Source organism: Crocuta crocuta, unplaced genomic scaffold (assembly GCF_008692635.1).
Source record: "Crocuta crocuta isolate KB4526 unplaced genomic scaffold, BGI_CrCroc_1.0 scaffold72, whole genome shotgun sequence".
Lineage (NCBI taxonomy): Eukaryota > Metazoa > Chordata > Mammalia > Carnivora > Hyaenidae > Crocuta > Crocuta crocuta.
The window spans coordinates 7,136,547-7,155,501 of record NW_027529427.1 but is presented as its reverse complement, the minus strand read 5'-3'; the positions used below and the strand labels follow the sequence as shown (position 1 = coordinate 7,155,501).

The 18,955-nt window shown below is 39.3% G+C and overlaps 1 protein-coding gene and 1 pseudogene across 5 annotated transcripts in view; one reads left to right on the top strand and one right to left on the bottom strand.

Annotated features, from left to right (window-relative positions):
* Positions 1–14,158, bottom strand: part of ERC1 (ELKS/RAB6-interacting/CAST family member 1) — a 490,295-nt gene extending 476,137 nt beyond the window's left edge. For 3 of the 5 annotated variants that reach the window (XM_077759231.1, XM_077759233.1, XM_077759232.1), the window contains exon 1: positions 14,058–14,158. The gene's annotated coding sequence lies outside the window, so the exon portion shown is untranslated. The remainder of the gene's footprint in view (positions 1–14,057) is intronic. The other 2 variants (XM_077759229.1, XM_077759230.1) reach the window with 1 other exon arrangement.
* A 2,105-nt stretch (positions 14,159–16,263) lies between these two features.
* On the top strand, positions 16,264–16,362 carry LOC144227571 (U6 spliceosomal RNA; annotated as a pseudogene).
* Positions 16,363–18,955: the final 2,593 nt, after the last annotated feature.

Genomic DNA, 18,955 nt, shown 5'->3' with positions numbered 1-18,955 from the left:
CACTCCCTTCCACTCCCTTCCACTCCAGTTCTTGTCCATATCATTAGCACTTATCACACTCCACGAAAATAGCCTGTTTACTTGTCTTCCTTCCCAGTCACTAGCATCCTGAGTCACATGAATACAGTACACTAGATTTTCCATAAATCTCTTTTGAATGAGGGAAGAAAGGGGAAAAAGGAAAAAGGAAATAAAACATACTCTTGAACAACTATGAAAATAAAAATTTGGTAAAGGAGATATTTTTGTTAAGCTATTCAAAAGAACTTTAACACGAATTTGTTAAGAATCAATCCACTTTTAGGGGTGCCTGGGTGGCTCAGTCGGTTAAGCTTCCGACTTCCGCTCAGGTCGTCATCTCGCAGTTTGTGAGTTCGAGCCCCACGTCGGGCTCTGTGTTGACTGCCAGCTCAGAGCCTGGAGCCTGTTTTGGATTCTGTGTCTCCTCTCTCTCTAACCCTCCCCTACTCACACTGTCTCTCTCTCTCAGAAATAAATTAAAACATTAAAAAAAATTTTTTTAAAAGAATCAATCCACTTTTGAATTTTTCATGGAAATCCTGATCAGTACTTTAAAACATACACACATAGAGTTGCTAGGCAGAACAATTTCTACATTCACTTACAGTTGTGAATATAAGACTAAAGAATTTATATCCATTTTCCATTAACTTATTTTTTTAATTGAAGACTAATTAACGCATATAGTGTTGTAAGTTTCAGCTGTACAACGTATTGATTCAACAATTCTATACATTAGTCAGTGTTCACCTTGATAAATGTAGTCACCATCTGTCACCAAACATTATTACAATATTATTGCCTATACTCCCTATGCTGTACCTCTCATCTCCATGAGTTATTTCTTTTATAATTGGAAGTTTTTAACCCCTTAATCCTCGTTATCTATTTCACCCATCCTTCCACCTACCTCCTCTCTCAGTTTGCTCTCTGCATTTAAGAGTCTGTTTTCAGTTAACTTATTTTTAACAACCAGGGAAACAGATAAAAATTGCTGCTTTATTAAAGTTTAAAAATACCAAACCCTAAGCATAAGAATAACCAAATTATTTCAAAATGGATTCATAAACATGGCAATACTATAAAATTAACTACCAACAGACCATTAGAAAAGCCACCAAACAGAGTGAAACAGTCCAGCACTCTACCTTCAATAATAACTGTACTTATTTTCTACTTATTCAGGGGAGAAAAACATCAAGCAAAAGTCCAGCCCAAATTTAAGACAGGAGCTTAGAAAAGGAAAGCAAAACTATTTGAAATACTCAAAATTATCTGCCAGTAATGAAAATGAAGTATTGCCATGAAGGTAGAAGAGTCACCTGTGCAACATCTATACAGACATATCCTAAAGTATCTGCAGGGATGTACTCAAAAAGATATAAAACATAGCTACATCTTGTTTCATAAATCCTGTGAGCTCTTATATCTCTAATAACTTCTTATTGATTAATCATAAGTTCATATTAGTCTTCCTTTCATGGAAAGGTCAGTAAATTCTATATGTACAAAGACAAAATTACATGTATATTTATGGGGCAGGGGAAAGGCAAGCAGCCAGAGAAAACAAAGTCTCTATCAATAGTTTTTTCCCAAATAAGTGAAAGCTAATAAAGGAAAGCAAAAGTTTAGAATCTCTTTACCCAGTAGAAATTCTACTTCAAAATCCATGTAATAAACCACATCAACAGGTTAAAAGGAAAAATTCTGTCTCAACAGATATGAAAATGCATCAGGTAGATTTTTAGTATTAATGATTAAATACTTCCATTCCTTACATTAGGAATAGAAGGAAACTTTCATAATGTAATAAAGAATATGTGCAAAAGCAAACAATAAGAATCTGTAGAGGAACAGCTCTGCTACTCCATATTGAGCAACTTGTAGCTTATTTGAGTGTTAGCAGAATGCCTTGTGATCCCACAGAACAGGAAAGGATGGGAGGCCCATAAGGAGCTGTTAGCAGGCCATCTCCCATTGCTTCTCTATCTCCCTTGGAGGATGACATGAAACAGTTTCTCATCACTATCTGGATTCTGATGAGACATGTGACTTTCAACCTGCCCATCTCAGAACAGACCTACAGATCACAAAACTGTTTTGTGACAAATTAGAATGGGCCCCTCCATCAACAGGGTCTCCTACAGCTTACAGTGTTGTCATTGACAACATTTTTGATATGGTGTTGAACTTTTTTTTGATGTGTGGGTCAAGGGTCATGGGCAGGCACCTTTGGCTTATTCACCTTTCCACTGCCCATGGAAGTGATAAACTGCTTAAATCTAAAGGGCAAATCAGTCAAATCAGTCAGGCCTTGCCCTGCCTTGTCTTATGTATGCATGTGTGACATCATCATACTTAATAGTAAAAACTTTAAAAATTCCCTTTAAAATGACAAAATTCTCCTATCACCACTCCATTCAACATGCCAGAGGTCCTAGCCAAAAGTAAAAGAAAAAAACATAAGAATTGCAGGAAAACACAAAACAGTAATTATTCAAATGATATGATTATTTGTACTCACAAATACATGGGAAAACCAAGAGAATCTACAGATAATATTATTAGAAATCATCAGATTTGGTCAAAACCTGGGAAAAACAGAGCCAATATTCAAATTCAATTTTATTCCATACACCCAACAACAAATGGAAAATAAAATTTATTTTAAAATTCATTTATAATACCATCAGAAACCTAAGAATAAGTCTATAAAAGATATGTAAGAATACTACACAGACAACTATAAAACACTGAGATCCAAAAAGCATATATAAATAAAAATCCTACATTGTGATTCAGAGACTCCACATTATAAAGAAGTAATTCTACCTAAATTAATCAACAGGATGTCTGGGTAGTTCAGTCAGTTGACCATCCAGCTCTTGATTTCAGCTCAAGTCATGATCCCAGGGTCATGAGATGGAGCCCCAAGTTGGCCTCCATGCTGAGCATGAAACCTGCTTAAGAATCTCTCTCTCTCTGTCTGTCTGCCCCTCTCCTCAGCTCGTACTCTTGCATACTCTCTCCTCAAATTAAAAAGAAAAGTTAAAACCAAATTAAGCTATAAATGCAATGTAATTTCAACCAGAACACCAATGTTTCTTTTTAACCTGACAAACTGATTCTAAAATTTATATGGAAATACAACAGGTCAAGAATAACCAAAACGTTCTTTTTTAAAAACAGCATTATTGGGGAGTCTGGGTGGCTCAGTCAGTTAAACACCAGAGTCTTGATCTCAGCTCAGGTCATGATCTCACAGTTCCTGAGATTGAGCCCAGTGTCAGGTTCTGTGACATCAGTGCAGAGCTTGCTTAGGATTCTCTCTTCTTCTCTCTGCCCCTCCCCTGTTCATGCTTGGGCATACATGCACTCTCTCTAAAATTAAATAATTTTTTTAAAAAGCAAAACTTTAATTTTGATAAAGGCTAATTTATCAATATTTTTCTTTTATGAGTCATGCTTTTGGTGTTATATCTGAGAACTCCTTCCCTAATCCAGGGTCTCAAAGATTTTCTCCCATGAGGTAAGGTTTGAGGTTCTTTTTTTATTCATTTATTTATTTTTTTTTTTGCATACTGATATCCAATTATTGTAGTATCTTTTGTTAAAAAGTCCATCCTTTCCTCCAACGAATTACCTTGGTACCTTTACTGAACATCAATCAACCATAAATGTGTGGGTTCATTTCTGGACTCTCTATTCTATTCCACTCTTACATATAGCTATCCCTATGATGATACCATACTATCTTGATTACTGACCATGACAGTCCCTGACAGACACTGAATGTCAAGAAGACATTCTTGGGGGTGCCTGACTAGTTCAGTCAGTACAGCATGCAATTCTTGATTTCAGGCTCCTGAGTTTAAGACCCATGTTGGGCCTAGAGCTTACTTTAAAAAACAAAAAAGAAGACAACAACCTTCTTGGGGACAAGAAAAAGAAAAAAAATTGTGAAAGCACTTCATCAGATATAAAGACTTATGATAAAGCTACAGTAATTAAAACAGTTTGAAAATGGACCGAGACAGAGAAGCCAGTAAAACAGAATAAAGAGCCTTTATTTATTACAGAGCAGTTTTGAAAAGTAAAGAATTGTCAATAAATGGTGCTGAGAAAATCAACCAACCATATGAGAAAAAAATAAACCACAACTCCTACCTCACAGCATACACAAAAAAGTCAATTATAGACACTTATATAGGCAGTGCTATATGAGAAAGGTATAGCAATGACACTTCCAGAAAATAATAATGATTTCATGACCTGAGGGTAGGAAAAGAGTCTTAATATAAACATAAAAAGCACTAATCATAAAAGAAAATTTTAGCTAGAGTATACTAAAATTAAAAATCTTATTCTTCAAGGGGTGCCTGGGTGGTTCAGTTGGTTGACCATCCAATTTGATTTCAGTTCAGGTCATGGTCTCATGGCTCATGGGATCAAACCCCATGTCAGGCTCTGCACTGACAGCACGGAGCCTGCTTAGTATTCTCCCTACCTCTCTCTCTCCGCCCCCCCCCATGCACACGCACACACACACACTCTCTCTCTCAAAATAAATATTTAAAAAATTTAGAAAGAATCTTGAGAGAGCAAAACAGCAAGCAACAGAATAGAGTGGAGTATTTGCAACAAAAAAAAAAAGAGCTCATATCCAAAATATGTAACTTCTATAAATTAAAACAGAAAAGACAAACAGATAATTAAGCAAAATATTTGAATAAACACTTCACAAAAGGTTGCCACATGACCAAAATACATAAAGTTACTCAATTTCACTAGTAATCAGTGAAATGCAAATCAAAACCATGAGATACCAACATAAATCCACCAGAATGGTGGATCAATAACACTGACAATACCAAGTACTGGCAAAGATACAGAACAAAAGGACTCTCAAATATTGTTTTGGGACATGTAAGTTTGTACAACTGCACAGGATTGTTTGGCAATTATCTACTAAAACTGTACATATGCATACTCTATGACCTAGAACTTTTACTTCTGGCTATGTAGTCATCAGAAATACATGCACCAAGAGCACCTGGTTGGCTCAGTCAGTTAAGCATCTAACTTTAACTCACGTCATGACCTCATGGCTCATGAGTCTGAGCCCCACTTCAGGGTGAGCTCCAGCCCTGCACCAGATGAGCCCTGCTTTTCTCTCTCTCTCCCTCTCTCTGCCCTTCATGGGATTCTCTCTCTCTCCCCACCTTTCTCTTTCCTCCTCTTCTCTCTCTGCCTCCCACTCACTTGCAGCCTCTCTCTCTCAAAGAAAGAAAGAACAAACGAACATGCACCAAAAAGACTTGCACCAAATGGCCACAACAGCATAATTCATAATGACCCAAAATTGGAAGCAATCTAAATATCCATCATTGATGATCAAATAAATTGTGGTGTGTTTATAGAATGGAAGACTATTTAGCAATGAAAATGAACAAACTACAGCTCTACACAGCAAATCTAAATCTCACAAATAAAATTCTGAGTCAAAGCAGCCAAGCATAAAATACATTATATATGATTCCATGTATATAAAATTGGAAACAGGCAAAACGAAATACAGGTTTATATTTTAAAAAGCAAAAAAAAAAAAAAAATGATTCCCATAAAAGTCAAGACAATAGTAACCTTTAAGGGGGAAGGAGTAGGTGGTGATTGGGAAGGAGCAAAGAAAGTATCTGGAATTCTAGAAGGTGCTAGTGTTCGATCTAGATGATGGTTATTCAAGTATTTGTGTCATAAGTTTGTTAAGCTACACATTTGTTTAATATACTTTTCTAAATTATTTTTAACGCTTATTTATTATTTTAAGAGAGAGAGCAAGCGAGGGAGGGGCAGAGAAAGAGGGAGACACAGAATCCATGATCATGGTATCTCTCCTGCAGGGTAAGTACAGGGACACACAGAATCCAAAACAAGCTCCAGGCTCCAAGCTGTCAGCACAGAGCCTGATGCGGGGCTCAAACCCACAGACTGGGAAATCATGACCTGAGCCAAAGTTGGACGCTTAACTCACTGAGTCACCCGGGTGCCCCTATACTTTCTTTATTTGTGTTACGTTCAATTAGGGCTTCAAGAGCACCTGAGTGGCTCAGTAGATTAAGCATCTGACTCTTGGTTTCAGCTCCTATAAATTAGAACAGTTTGTGAATTCAAGCCCTGCATCAGGCTCCATGTTGACAGCACTGAGCCTGCTTGGGATTTCTCTCTCCGCCCTTCCCCGGCTTGTGCACTCACTCTCGCTCTCTCGCTCTCTCAAAAAATAAATATATAAACATAATTTTTAAAATTTTAAAAAAGGACTTCAAAGAGAAATTAATTCCTTTACTCTTGATAAAATATATTCCTGTAATAAAATTATGTTTAAGGTCCAAACTTATTTCTTGAAATATTTTCACAATTTCAGAGATGTTTAACTTAAGACAATTTTTCTCCATTAGTTACCTAATTTCCATACGAAAGGCTTTCACACCAAGAAATAAAACAATTAAGTGAAGGGGCGCCTGGATGGCTCAGTCGGTGAAGCATCGATTTCGGCTCAGGTCATGATCTCATGGTTCGTAGGTTTGAGCCCCGCGACAGGCTCTGTGCTGACAGCTAGCTCAGAGCCTGGAGCCTGTTTCGGATTCTGTGTCTCCCTCTCTCTCTGACCCTCCCCTGCTCACACTGTCTCTCTCTCTCTCTCTCAGAAATAAAAAAAAATTTAAAAATTTTTAAAAAAACAAGTGAAAAATGAAAGTATATATACCTAAAAGACTGTCTGACTAAAACCATGGTCTATTCATCACACAGCACACCATAATAAAGAAAAATAAAAAGAATATAGGGTTAGTTTTATTCTTGATGAACCACTAAAAGTGAGAGTTCATATGGACTTCAGACCATAATGATGTGTTGATCAAGGCTCATCAATTACAGCAAATGTACTATTCTGGTGGGAGATGTTGATAATGGAGGAAGCTATGATGGGGGGGTGGCGAAGGGTTTATAGGAAGTCTCTACCTTCCACTCAATTTTGATGTGCACCTAAAATTGCCCTAAATAATAGTCTTTTTTTTTTTTTTAATGCATTCAAGAGTTACTACATCTCTAAAGCACAGTTCTGATCAAGTGTCTCCTAATCAAAAATCTTCACTAGTTGCCAACACAATCTCAAAACTGTGGAAGGAACCTTAAAAATCACCTAACAAACATTCATTCAAAGCTTGGAATCTAACAAGGGATGCACTACCTCATAAAAACATTTACACCATCATTGGACAGCAATGACTTTTATAAAATCAATAGAAATAGTAAAATGGAAGGTGGAGGAATGAGAAAAATCAAGAATACTACATGTAGTTCTAGCTTGAGCAACTGCTTAAGGAGCATCCAAGTGGATATACTGAGTAACAATGGTCCTATGCTTAGCAAAGAGATAAAAGCTTAAGTCAGATAAATGAATACTCAGCATATAGATGAAAAATAAAATACAAGATGAGATCACTCATAGAATTCAAACATTTAATGAATGGATAGATATAAAGTCAACAAAGGTGACAGAAAGAAAGCCCAGAAAACCAGGAAGAAATACAGAAGCATGATCTGAAGACCCCAAAAGAAGTGAGAGTTACAAAGGAAGAGGAAATGAACTGTATCAAATGGTGCTGTGGTAGGCAATCTTGAAAACGGCTCTGAATGATCTCTGCCCCCTCATATTCATGCTTTTGTGGAATCTCCCTGTGCATGTGTTAGACCTGAGACACTCTAATCTAATGAACAGAGCAGATCAAGTGATAGAATGGCACTTCCTAGATTAGGTTACAAAAAACTCTACCTAATATTTCCCTTCCTCCTCCACAGAGCTCTCAATCTAGAAGCAAGGTGCCAGGTTGCAAGTACTCGTATGCAGAGATCCAAATAGCAAAAAGACTGATTTCTGCAGCTAACAACCAACAAGGACCTCAGGCCTGCCAAAAGCCACATGTCTAAGCTTGGAAACAGACCCTCCCCACCCCACCCCACCACCCCACAGTGGAGTTTTGAGATGACTGCAGCCCTAGTCAACATTTGACTGCAGCTTTATGAGTGACCCTGAATCAGACACACCACACCCAGATGTCTGACCCACAGAAACTGTGAAACAATAAATGTTTGTTGTTTTAAGTTAAGTTGGACGGTAATTTGTTGCATAGCAATAGACAAGTAATACAGCTAAGAGGTTAAACAAGAGGATAGGAAAATAGCTATTGGCTTTAAACACATTAGTAACCCAGCAAAACAGTTTTAATGAAACTGGGGAGACAATACAGAAATACGTGGATAAGAGAATCACAGGTGAAAAAATGGAGACATATAGCAAATGTAGACAAGTCTTTCAAAAACCTGTAGCTATAAAGCAGACAGCAACTCAAAGAAGGCAAAAAGCTAGAAGATATTTTTGTTAAGACGAAAGAGTATTTTATTTTTATTTTATTTTATAGATGAGAGAGACATCTTAAAGTTTAAGTGATGGGTGCTGCTATCAGCCTGTCAGCATGGAGCCTGCTTTAGATACTCTATCATCCTCTCTGCCACTCCCCAGCTCATGTTCTCTCTCTCAAAAAATAAATTTTTTTTTTTTTTTTTTTAAGTTCAAGTGATGGGTCACCTGGGTGGCTCAGCTGGTTATTAAACATCCAACTCTTGATTTGTGCTCAGGTCATTATATCACAGTTCACAATATCAAGCCCTGCATCAGGCTCCACACTGATTACAGCACAGAGCTTGCTTGGGATTCTCCTTTCCCTCTCTCTCTCTCTGCCCCTCCCCTGCTCAAGCACATGCACAGGCACTGTCTGTCTCTGTCTGTCTCTCTCTCTCTCAAAATAAATAAACTTAAAAAAAAAAATGAAGGAGCACCTGCAGGGCTCAGCTCAGTCAGTTAAGCATCCAACTCTTGGTTTTCAGCTCAGGTCATGATCTCACAATTCATGGGTTTGAGCCCAAAGTCGGGACCCACACTGTCAGTGTGGAGCCTGCTTGGGATTCTCTCCCTCTCTTTTCCTCTCTCGCTCCCCCTCTCTCTGTCTCCTCCACTCACTCTTTCTCTCTCAAAATAAATAAATAAACTTTTTTAAAAATGATAATAAAAACAAGGGGCACCTGTGGGCATTGAGTTGGATGAAGTTAAGCATCCAACTTCAGCTCAGGTCATGATCTCTCAGTTGTGAGTTCAAGTCCCCCACTGGCCTCTCTAATGTCAATGGGGAACCTGCTTCTGATCCCCTGTCTGTCTCTTTCCCTGCATCTCCCCTGCTCATCTTCTCTCAAAAATTAACATTAAAAAAATAATCAATATATAATAAAGTTTAAGTGATGATAAGAAGCCAGGGAGGTAGAAAAATACTCAAGGAACTTCATTCCATCATGAAGAAACTCTTCTGAAAGTTCTCTCTACTTCTCTGACTTAACTGAAAACTGGCTTTCCCAGGACACCTGTTTCCAAGCAGCCCTTTCCAGTGGAGGTTATCAAGTCTCTCACACTCCACACTCAATATTGGGAAATGAGACTGGTATCCTTCTTTCTTTCAATGCCACCTCCAGACCATTTAAAATCCTAAGCCCCCAGGTAGAACTCTTGTAAAAGCATGATTTTCATAAATTATTTTGCCTCTTTAAGACAACACACTAACATAAAGGAGGGGTGATACCTACACTTCACACTAACATTCGATATTTAATCAGACCAAACTATTTTCAGACCCCCTAAATTTGCCTTACAGCTCTCTTGTCTTTGGGTTTTACCAATCCTATTCCCTCTACTTGCAACCTTTTCATTTAGCCAAATCCTACCTATCTTTAAGATCTCATCTCAGATCTGCTAACAATCCAGTCTAGGAATCCATCCTAGGAGCTGATGTAGAACCCTAAAGTCACCTACTAAAGCCCAGCAGTCCACAAACCCCTATTAATTTTTACACAAACTTATGCACAGAATATTAAAAATATACACTAAGTGGCTTAATTGCAATTTAGTTGGTAAACAAGTACTTCACATACATTTCCCCCCCATAATGTACAAAACAATACATAAAAACCAAAAGTTAATGGGGCACCTGGGTAGCTCAGTTGGTTAAGCGTCCAACTTAGGCTCAGGTTTTGATCTCACAGTTCATGGGTTCAAGCCCCGTGCCAGGCTCTTTGCTGACAGCTCAGAGCCTGGTGCCTGCTTCAGATTCTGTGTCTCCCTCTCTCTGCCCCTCCTCCACTCATGCTCTGTCTCTATCTCTCTCTGTCTCAAAAATAAATAAAACACTTTAAAAAATCAAGTCAGGGAAATGACTGCTAATGGGCTTGGGCTTCTTTTGAGGGTGAAGAAAATGTTCTAAAATTGATTGTGGTGATAGTTACACATACGAAAAAACTGAATTATATACTTTAAATGAAAGAACTGTATGGTGTGTGAATTATTTCTCAATAAAGCTATTAGAAAATTTTTAAAAAAGGTCTGCAGGTAGCTAGACTTAAATTATGAAAATACTAAGCCTGCAAAAAAAACCCTAGAAGATAAAATATTTGTTATATTCATGCAATTTTAACATAGTTATACCAGGGACACCAGAGTGGCTCAGTTGGTTAAGAGTCCAACTTCGGCTCAGGTCAGATCTTGGTGGTTCGTGAGTTCAAGCCCTGCAACAGGCTCTGTGCTTACAGCTCAGAGCCTGGAGTCTGTTTTGGATTCTTGTCTCCGTCTCTCTGCCCCTCCCCTGATCACACCCTGTCTCTCTCTCTCTTAAAAATAAATAAACATTAAAAAAATAAAAATAAAACAAAGTAGCTAAACCATATTACTACACAAAATTCACTGGTTAGGAAAAACAAGAAATTAGAAACAGTGACTGCCTTCAAGAATAATGTGATGATGGGACAGGAGTCTTACTTTTTTCTAAATATACCTTATGATTTGGTAAGTGTATTACCTATTTTTTAATGAATGTACTAGTTATCAATATATTAAAAATAACAAAATTAATTAAAAAATCATACTTGTCCCTAGTATTATATATTCACAGGCTGCCTATTTTGTTCTGAAAAAATAAAAACTGAAATATATGTTTTTAAAAAATCAATCTAGAGGTGCCTGGGTGGCTCAATCGGTTGGGCATCAGACTTCAGCTCGGGTCATGATGTCATGGTTTGTGAGTTCGAGCCCCACATCGGGCTCTGTGCTGACAGCTCAAAGCCTGGAGCCTGCTTTGGATTCTGTCTCCCTCCTCCATTCATGCTCTTTCTCTCTCCTTCAAAATTAAATAAACATTAAGAAAAAAAATTTTAATCAATCTACGGAAGTAAAAAACTGACAAATTCTTACATCTGTGTCATCTCATACTAAAAAGCATTTAATCATATTTCTGTTAGACATAATAATCATGCAAACTCCTCCCTTACCCAACACTCCGACACATCTTTAAACAATGACACACTTGATCATTCCCTCCTCCTTGAAAACTTACTTTCCTTCATTTCTAGTATATCACACTCTCCTGGTTTTCCTAACCCAATGACCTCTTATCAATCTCCTTTGCCAGGTGTCTCTTCATTCCCCCAAAAGGTATCTGGAATTTCAGTTCCATGAAGGCAGGTATTTTTGTCAGCTTTGTTCACTACTGTATCCTCAATGGCTAAAAAAGTACTCACAACCATAGTGAATAAAATATCCATTGAATGAGTTGAGTCAGTGCTCCAAGGCTCAGAATTACAGAAATAAATAATATTCTATATAACCTTTATGCTGTCTACTTTATTACTTTACATTTGTTTGAAAACTGATAATCAATGTATGGATTTGGTTAACCAAAATACTTTATTCCCTGATTTTCTTTCATCAATGTTTTTGATACAGTATGTGTAAAATGCAGTTTACAGCTCTTTTACTCCTTCTAAAAGCATAAACTTAGGGTAGAAAAAGAGCAGCTGTTGCTATAAGAATCTTCACCTTTATCCTGCTCCAAGTATTAATGCTGAATTAACAGAAAAACATACCTTCCTGACTTTAATAAGAAGCTGGGGGGAGGGAGGGAGGCCTTCAGTAGATTCAACAAGAAAATCACAGTAACAACTAGCAAGTGACATTTCTTGAAATGTCTTGAAATAGGTAGTATTTTTCCTGGCATAAAAAATTCTAAGGAGAAATAGATCATTTCTACCTTACACTTTCCCCCAAATCCCATGATTTCATTCCCACAAAGAAGCACATCCCACTCTCAGCCATGTAAATGTCACGTTAGCAAAATACATATATACAAAGTTTCACCTGACATGTGGGTGTCTGTCCTCATGCATACCCAATTAAATCAAAGTATAACTTAAAAGCCAAAACTAGGTATGTGGATTTTAATTTTTCTTTCCAAGTAATTAATCCAAAAGTATTCATTTACAAACTTATAATTTGACCTGAGTACACTTAATTGAATCTTTTATTTAGAATTACAAATGGACACACCCTTTCTCACTTAATATCTATTATATCATCTGTTGCCTATTAAGTCTCTTCAAGCAGAACTATTTTCTAGAAGATAATAGTCTGCTCATTAATTAGGCATGTTAAAAAAGGCAATGATCTACAACTACTGACACTCACATCTGTATATTTCTCTCTTGGGTTACAGGAAAGCACTTTTCTGGCTATGTTCCCAAATAAATTGAGTAAGCCTTGGGAAAGTCACTGCTTAAATTCCATTTCATGACGGCTGCTCTTCCTCCATAAATGAATTATTGAGAATCGTGCCTACTTCCACCCATTACATAATACATGTATATCACAGGACCTGTTTTCTGAGCAAGAACCAGCTTTAATGACACTGACAGGTAAGGTCAGTGAATACTGTAATCTAATAGGGAGCAGGAATCGAGAAAAGATTCTGATTTAATGTATAAAGTTGTGAAACACTGATGTTAAGAACACTGAATACTGTTTACTCTTACTAACATCTCTCCATGAAGTGAGATCCATGCCCTCAAAATGTTAATTAAAGAGCATTTTAAAAGCACCTAACTCCTAGAACATTTCTCAGAAATTGAGAGGGACCTACCAAGAAAAAATTATTTCAGTTCATTTTTAAAGTGTCTAATAACATCTGCAATTGAGAAATAAAAATAAGCTCCAATAATTGTGTTGAACACAAAATGTCCAAATGGCAAGGCCTATTGAAAAACAAGCTGTAAAAGACAGCTGTGCTTTAAAACATTTAAGTATTTTTCATATAATTAGCTCCAAAAGAACTGTTCAAATTATCCATCCAAAGCAGTCAACCACAACCACCTGCAACCATTACTCAGAAATGTGTCTCCCAAAGCAACCACCTGATTTTCAGGCCTCTTAAGGGGCCAGGATAAAGCTTGTAAATGAGGTGGTATAAGAGATCTCTTGGGCACAGAAAAAAGACTGGAAGATAACACCTTTAAAGAACTAGGTGTAATGGGACCTATTCTCTAATGTTGCTGCCAGAATGAAGTTGTCTTCCTCCAAGACCTCACTCTTCCAGAAGGGTGTAAAACTTTAAGCCCAGCCACCTTCACAATTTACCCACCTGTGCCAAAAGCAGAGGGATTCTCTGCCCAGGAAGAAAAATAATGACAACCAAACCCTAAAGTCGAAATGTGAGACCTAGTGCAATAGCTTCTCCAACTGCCTCAAAGGCAACATCCACAGCTCTCCTTCCTTTTGCAATACAGCCCATCTCCTAGCTTTCCATTTCACAGAAAAAAAAAAATCCTCACCTCTTTCAACATTTCACATCAGTCGCCTTAACACACACATCCACCCTGACCGCACCCCAACCTCCTGTCTCCCCAATTTCTCCATCTCGCCACCACCTCGCCCTCAACATCACGCCTCAGAAACCCTCCGTTCTCCAAGCGCCCAGAACCCCTATCTCCCATCTCCCACCTCGGGTTCCCCACATCTATAGCTTNGGGGTGGGGTGGGGGCCGCCCCTCCCCGGACTTTCCCATCCCCCCCCCGGTAAGGAGAGGAGGGGGAGGGGGTCCTGAAGCCTCACCTACAGCTCCGCCCCTCCCCGGGGGCGCGCTGCCCAGCCCTAGCCAGGGCCGTGAGGAAGAAGCAGGCTAAGAAAAGGCAAAAAGCCTCAGCGCCAGCGGCAGTCGGGAAGNCCGCCACCGCCGCCGCCACCACCACCGCCGCCGCCGCCGCCACAGCCACAGCACGGCCCCAGCGCCCGCCGACGTCACTGCGCCCCGCCCCCTGCGCGAGACACCTAGCCCCGCCCCCGGGCCCGGGCCGCGAGACACCGCGAGCTCCTCCTCCTCGCGCCGGGGCCACCTAGCTTTCCTGCACTCCCTTGGGAGCGCGACTTGGAAACCAGCAGGCCTCTGGCGACTTCCAGAGGAAGACGGGTCAGGGGCTGGGAGTGGGGTGATTCAGGGTTCGGGCGGCGACTGCGCGCCCAAGCAGGGAACGGGCGCGGGGCGCACACGTCCCCCACGCGCGGCCCCTGCGGCCACGGGAAGGGAGAGCGGGAGCCGGCTACGGGAAGAGGCAGTAGGTGGGAGCGAGGCAAGGCGTTGTTTGTCTCCTTCTGCTTGCCGTAGGAAGTGGACCGGCCAGGCCCGAAGAGCGGAGTCGTCTCTTTCCCAAACCTTAGAGTCGCCCCACCCCCTCCTTGGCGGGGACCGTTACACAAGCCCCAGGACAGCCACCGCTGTAGAGAGTAGGTCTAGGATTGTCGTATGTTCCCGGCTGCGCTTCCGCAGCCGCTGTGAGAACCCCTTTGTCGGAGGGAAATTGGATTTTTCCCCCCTCACCCTTTGCTATTGCGTATGTGGCCGTGAGGCCACTGAACCTTAGGGAAAGAACATGGGCGTAGCGACAGACCCACGCTAGTGTACGTGGTTTTTCTGTAGGAGCGCGGCGGGAGAGAAGAACGTGGGCGAAATTTGAGGTCCACTTTCAGTTCCTGCGATGTGCCAAATGCGGTACTACGCTGTCTTATTTAGTCTTCACAACAGTTAGGCGAGTGGCCAGGCAAATGGTACGTTATTCAGGAAACCCAGTTTTCTTGTGCTGAATCACGGTAGGTTTTCTTTTGTTGGAGCCATGCGAAGAGGGCAACTGCATCCATTAATTTAAGAATGTAGGTAAACTATCCCTGAACCCAAAAGGAGGAGTGATGTGGATTATATTTGTTCCCAGCCTTTTAGGTTGCGTCGAATGATTTAAAATGCCCTTAAAAGGATTTGAGTCATCGTTCACCCCTACTTACTCTCCATCACGATTCACCAATTCACACTCCTTCACAATCCCACTAACATTTTCCCCTCCCTCCGTCAGTATTCACATTCATTCATTCACCATATTCTGTTTCATCTGCCCAGACTCTGTTCCCTCCCAGATCACCAAGCCCTTGGATTATTGCAGTTCCCCGTCCTGCTGTACAGTCGCCCCCTTCAGTACATTCAACATATGCCTACCAATTGTCAGACTGTGTTGCCAAAGAAGATTGTATAGCTGCCAATAAGTATCCTAAAATACTTCATTTTTTTAGACATCTAGCTGTTTACCCTCCTCCCCAAAAAAACACGCTGTGTCGATTATTTTCCAAAATCTTTCTCATCTAACAGCTGATCTGCTCATCCCGTTACTTCCCAGGAGTGTGGTGAGGTATAAGTAGGAGTCATATCCTAGCCTCCCTTCTGCCACTCTGTTTGTGTGACCTTGGGAAAATCACTTTGCTTCTGGGTTCTACTTTTCTTTCTTTTAATTTTTTTTTTTTTTTGAGAGTCAGAGACAGCGCGAGCAGGGGAGGGTCAGAGAGTGAGGGAGACACAGAATTCAAAGACGGGTTTGAGGCTCTGAGCTGTCAGCACAGAGCCCGACGCGGGATCCAACCCACAAACTGCGAGATCATGACCTGAGCCGCAGTCGGAAGCTTAACCGACTGAGCCACCCAGGCGCCCTGGGTTCTACTTTTCTTAACGGTAAAAATGGGGTGCAAACTAGATGTCTGAGAGCCAACATGTCACTAAATGCATGGATCTGAAGAGTTGCTATGTAAGCAGGAAATTAGACATACACAGGATACTATCACTATCATAGACTCAGAATTTTTGTAGTATGTTTTTCTGTGTTTTGGGAGGGGGTTGTTTTTTGGGTTTTTTGCCATTCCAGTAGTTGTTTTTTCTTACGTCCTACTCTGCCCCGGATGTCTTTTTTTTTAACTTACATTTAGTATTTTTAAAGCTGGGCGAGTGCTCCCTTCAACAGCACATATACTGAAATTGGAATGAAAGAAGTTTAGCGTGGTCCCCAAGGATGGCATGCAAATTTATGAAGTGTTCCATGTTTTTAAACTAATGTAACATTGATTGTCAACTGTACTTAAAATATATATATAAGCTAGCTAAGCACATACATTTATTACCTCTTCTTCCTGAGACCCCACTAAAAGGCTAATAAAGGAATTTAAAAATGATACAAACTCATACATGATAGAAAATGGGAATGAGACCACGAAAATATTTTTTTTAAGTTTACACACAAAGTGAGTGCAGTCTGACTAAACAAAATGAAAAAAACCATAATGCAGAGTAGGTTCAGGAGGTGCTGTAGCTAACAGGGAGATTAAATAAAGATCTCTGTAAAGAACAGAAGAACCTCCCTTATCTCAGATACAGTAACTAGGCATTTATCTCAGGCTAAAAATCAAGCGTTCTCATAATCTCTGGGAGGGAGTTGGACAGCTATTTGAACATTTAATGACTAAAACAGTCTTCATTCTGGCGCAATAGCTAGTTTTCTACCCACTCACCCTTGAGTAAAGTTCTGCAAGTTGGCAAGACCTTCCCAATTTCACAAGATTCCTAATCAGCATTCCAATTACCTCATCTTAAACATGAACAGACAACCAAGGATTAGATGATTAGATATTTAAAAGAAGTCTCCAATTTAAGGGGCTGGGGGAAGGTGAGAAAGGTAAACAGAAAATGGCCATAGAAGAAATAGAGACACTTCAAAGAACTTTAAAAATAATCGTTAGGATGCTCATAGATGTATTACACCTAGGAAACAAGAATAGTATACCCAGTATACCCAGATGAAGTAAGAATCCAAGAATAAATAGTAGGTCTTAAATTAGAAATAAGAAATTACCAAAGTTATAAATTCACTTGAAGTGTTAAAAGATTAAGCCAATGAATTTTTTTAAATAGAAAAAATATGCATAGAGAAATTGCAAGAGAAAATATAAGAGTAAGGATCCAACAGGATTAATATTATAAGAAAAAGAGAAAAACAAAGTAAATATAAGATGGAAAATTACTCAAAAATACTGGAAGAAAATTTCCCAGAGCTTAAACTGTCTAGTCATACAGATCAAAAACAAAGAAAAACCAACCTTGTAAATGTTGAAATGCAAGGACAAAGAGAAGATCCTAAATTTCCAAAGAGAAAAAAATAAGTGATCCATAAAAGAACAAGAATCAAGCTTACGTAAGACTTCTTATCAGCAACACTAAATATGAGAAAACAGACTTTCAAGTTTCTGAGGGAGATACTTCTTGACCTCAAAACCTAAGAAAAAAATTTAATTTTCAAAAAAGTTCCACTCCTACCTGAATGATCATTAAGTAAAAGAGTGGAATGAAAACATTTTCAGATAAGCAGGGACTCATAAAGTTAAACTCCCATAAACCTCTTTTTTTAAAATGCTTATTTATTTATTTTGAGAGAGAAGAAAGAGCACAAGCAGGAGCAGGGCAGAGAGAAGGAGAGAGAAAATCCCAAGCAGGCTCCATGCTGCCAGCACAGATGTGGGACTCAAACCCACAAACCGTGAGATCACAACCTGAGCTGAATCTAAGAGCCAGACACTTAACCAACTGAGCCACCCAGGCACCCCTAAACTCCCACATAACCTTTTTAAAAAAGACTTTATTGAATATGTACTCAAGCAAAATGGGGTAGAGAACAGCGTATTTGAAAATATTATACTCAGGGATCACTAGATCTAATTCAGGAGGACAGGGAGGATCTAATTCAGGGAAGTCCCACAAGCTCTAGGTCACAGGGAGAGAAATCTGAAGAGAGAATTCAACTGAATGACTAATTACTGTGATAGAAAGCTTAGAATGCTGTTTTCTGGTGTTCAACTTTTAGACCCAACATATTAATAAGTTATAAATAACTTGACATAGTTAAAGCATAGTTTATAATTTATGCTATTATTGACAATATAAGGGTAAAAATACCTTTGTAAGGTAGTTTAAGATGTGGAACATCGGAAGGAAAGGTAGAGGTAAAGATGAAAGCACTCAAGAGATTATGTTTATTATTGGCAAAACTTTTCTGTTTGTTAAAACATATTGTTAGAATTAGGAAAAGTAACCAATGGAGAAGCAAGGAATTGTTAGTTTATATTGTGAGGGTAGGCAGACACAAGGTACAGATTTATCAGTAAGCTAAATCATTATCAATCTACGTAGTTCATCAAGAAATGGTGGCAGAAGATTCAATAGTATTTAAATGGCAATACTCCCCTATTTTTCTGCAGATTCTATGCAATTTTATCAAAATCTCACCTGCCTTTTTTTTTTTCCCCCCAGAAATTGACATGCTGATCCTAAAATTCACATGGAAATGTAAAGGACTCAGGAGAGCCAAAACTATCCTTAAAAATTTTTTTGAACAGGGGCACCTGGCAGCTCAGTCAGTTAAGCATCCAGCTTCAGCTCAAGTCATGATCTCACAGTTCATGGGTTTGAGCCTGGCTTCAGGCTCTGTGCTGACAGCTCAGAGCCTGAAGCCTGTTTCAGATTCTGTGCCTCCTTCTCTCTCTGACCCTCCCCCACTTGCACTATGTCTCTCTCTGTCTCAAAAATAAACATTAAAAAAAAATTTTAATAAATTTAGAACAGTCATTCTTTCAGATTTCAAAACTGACTA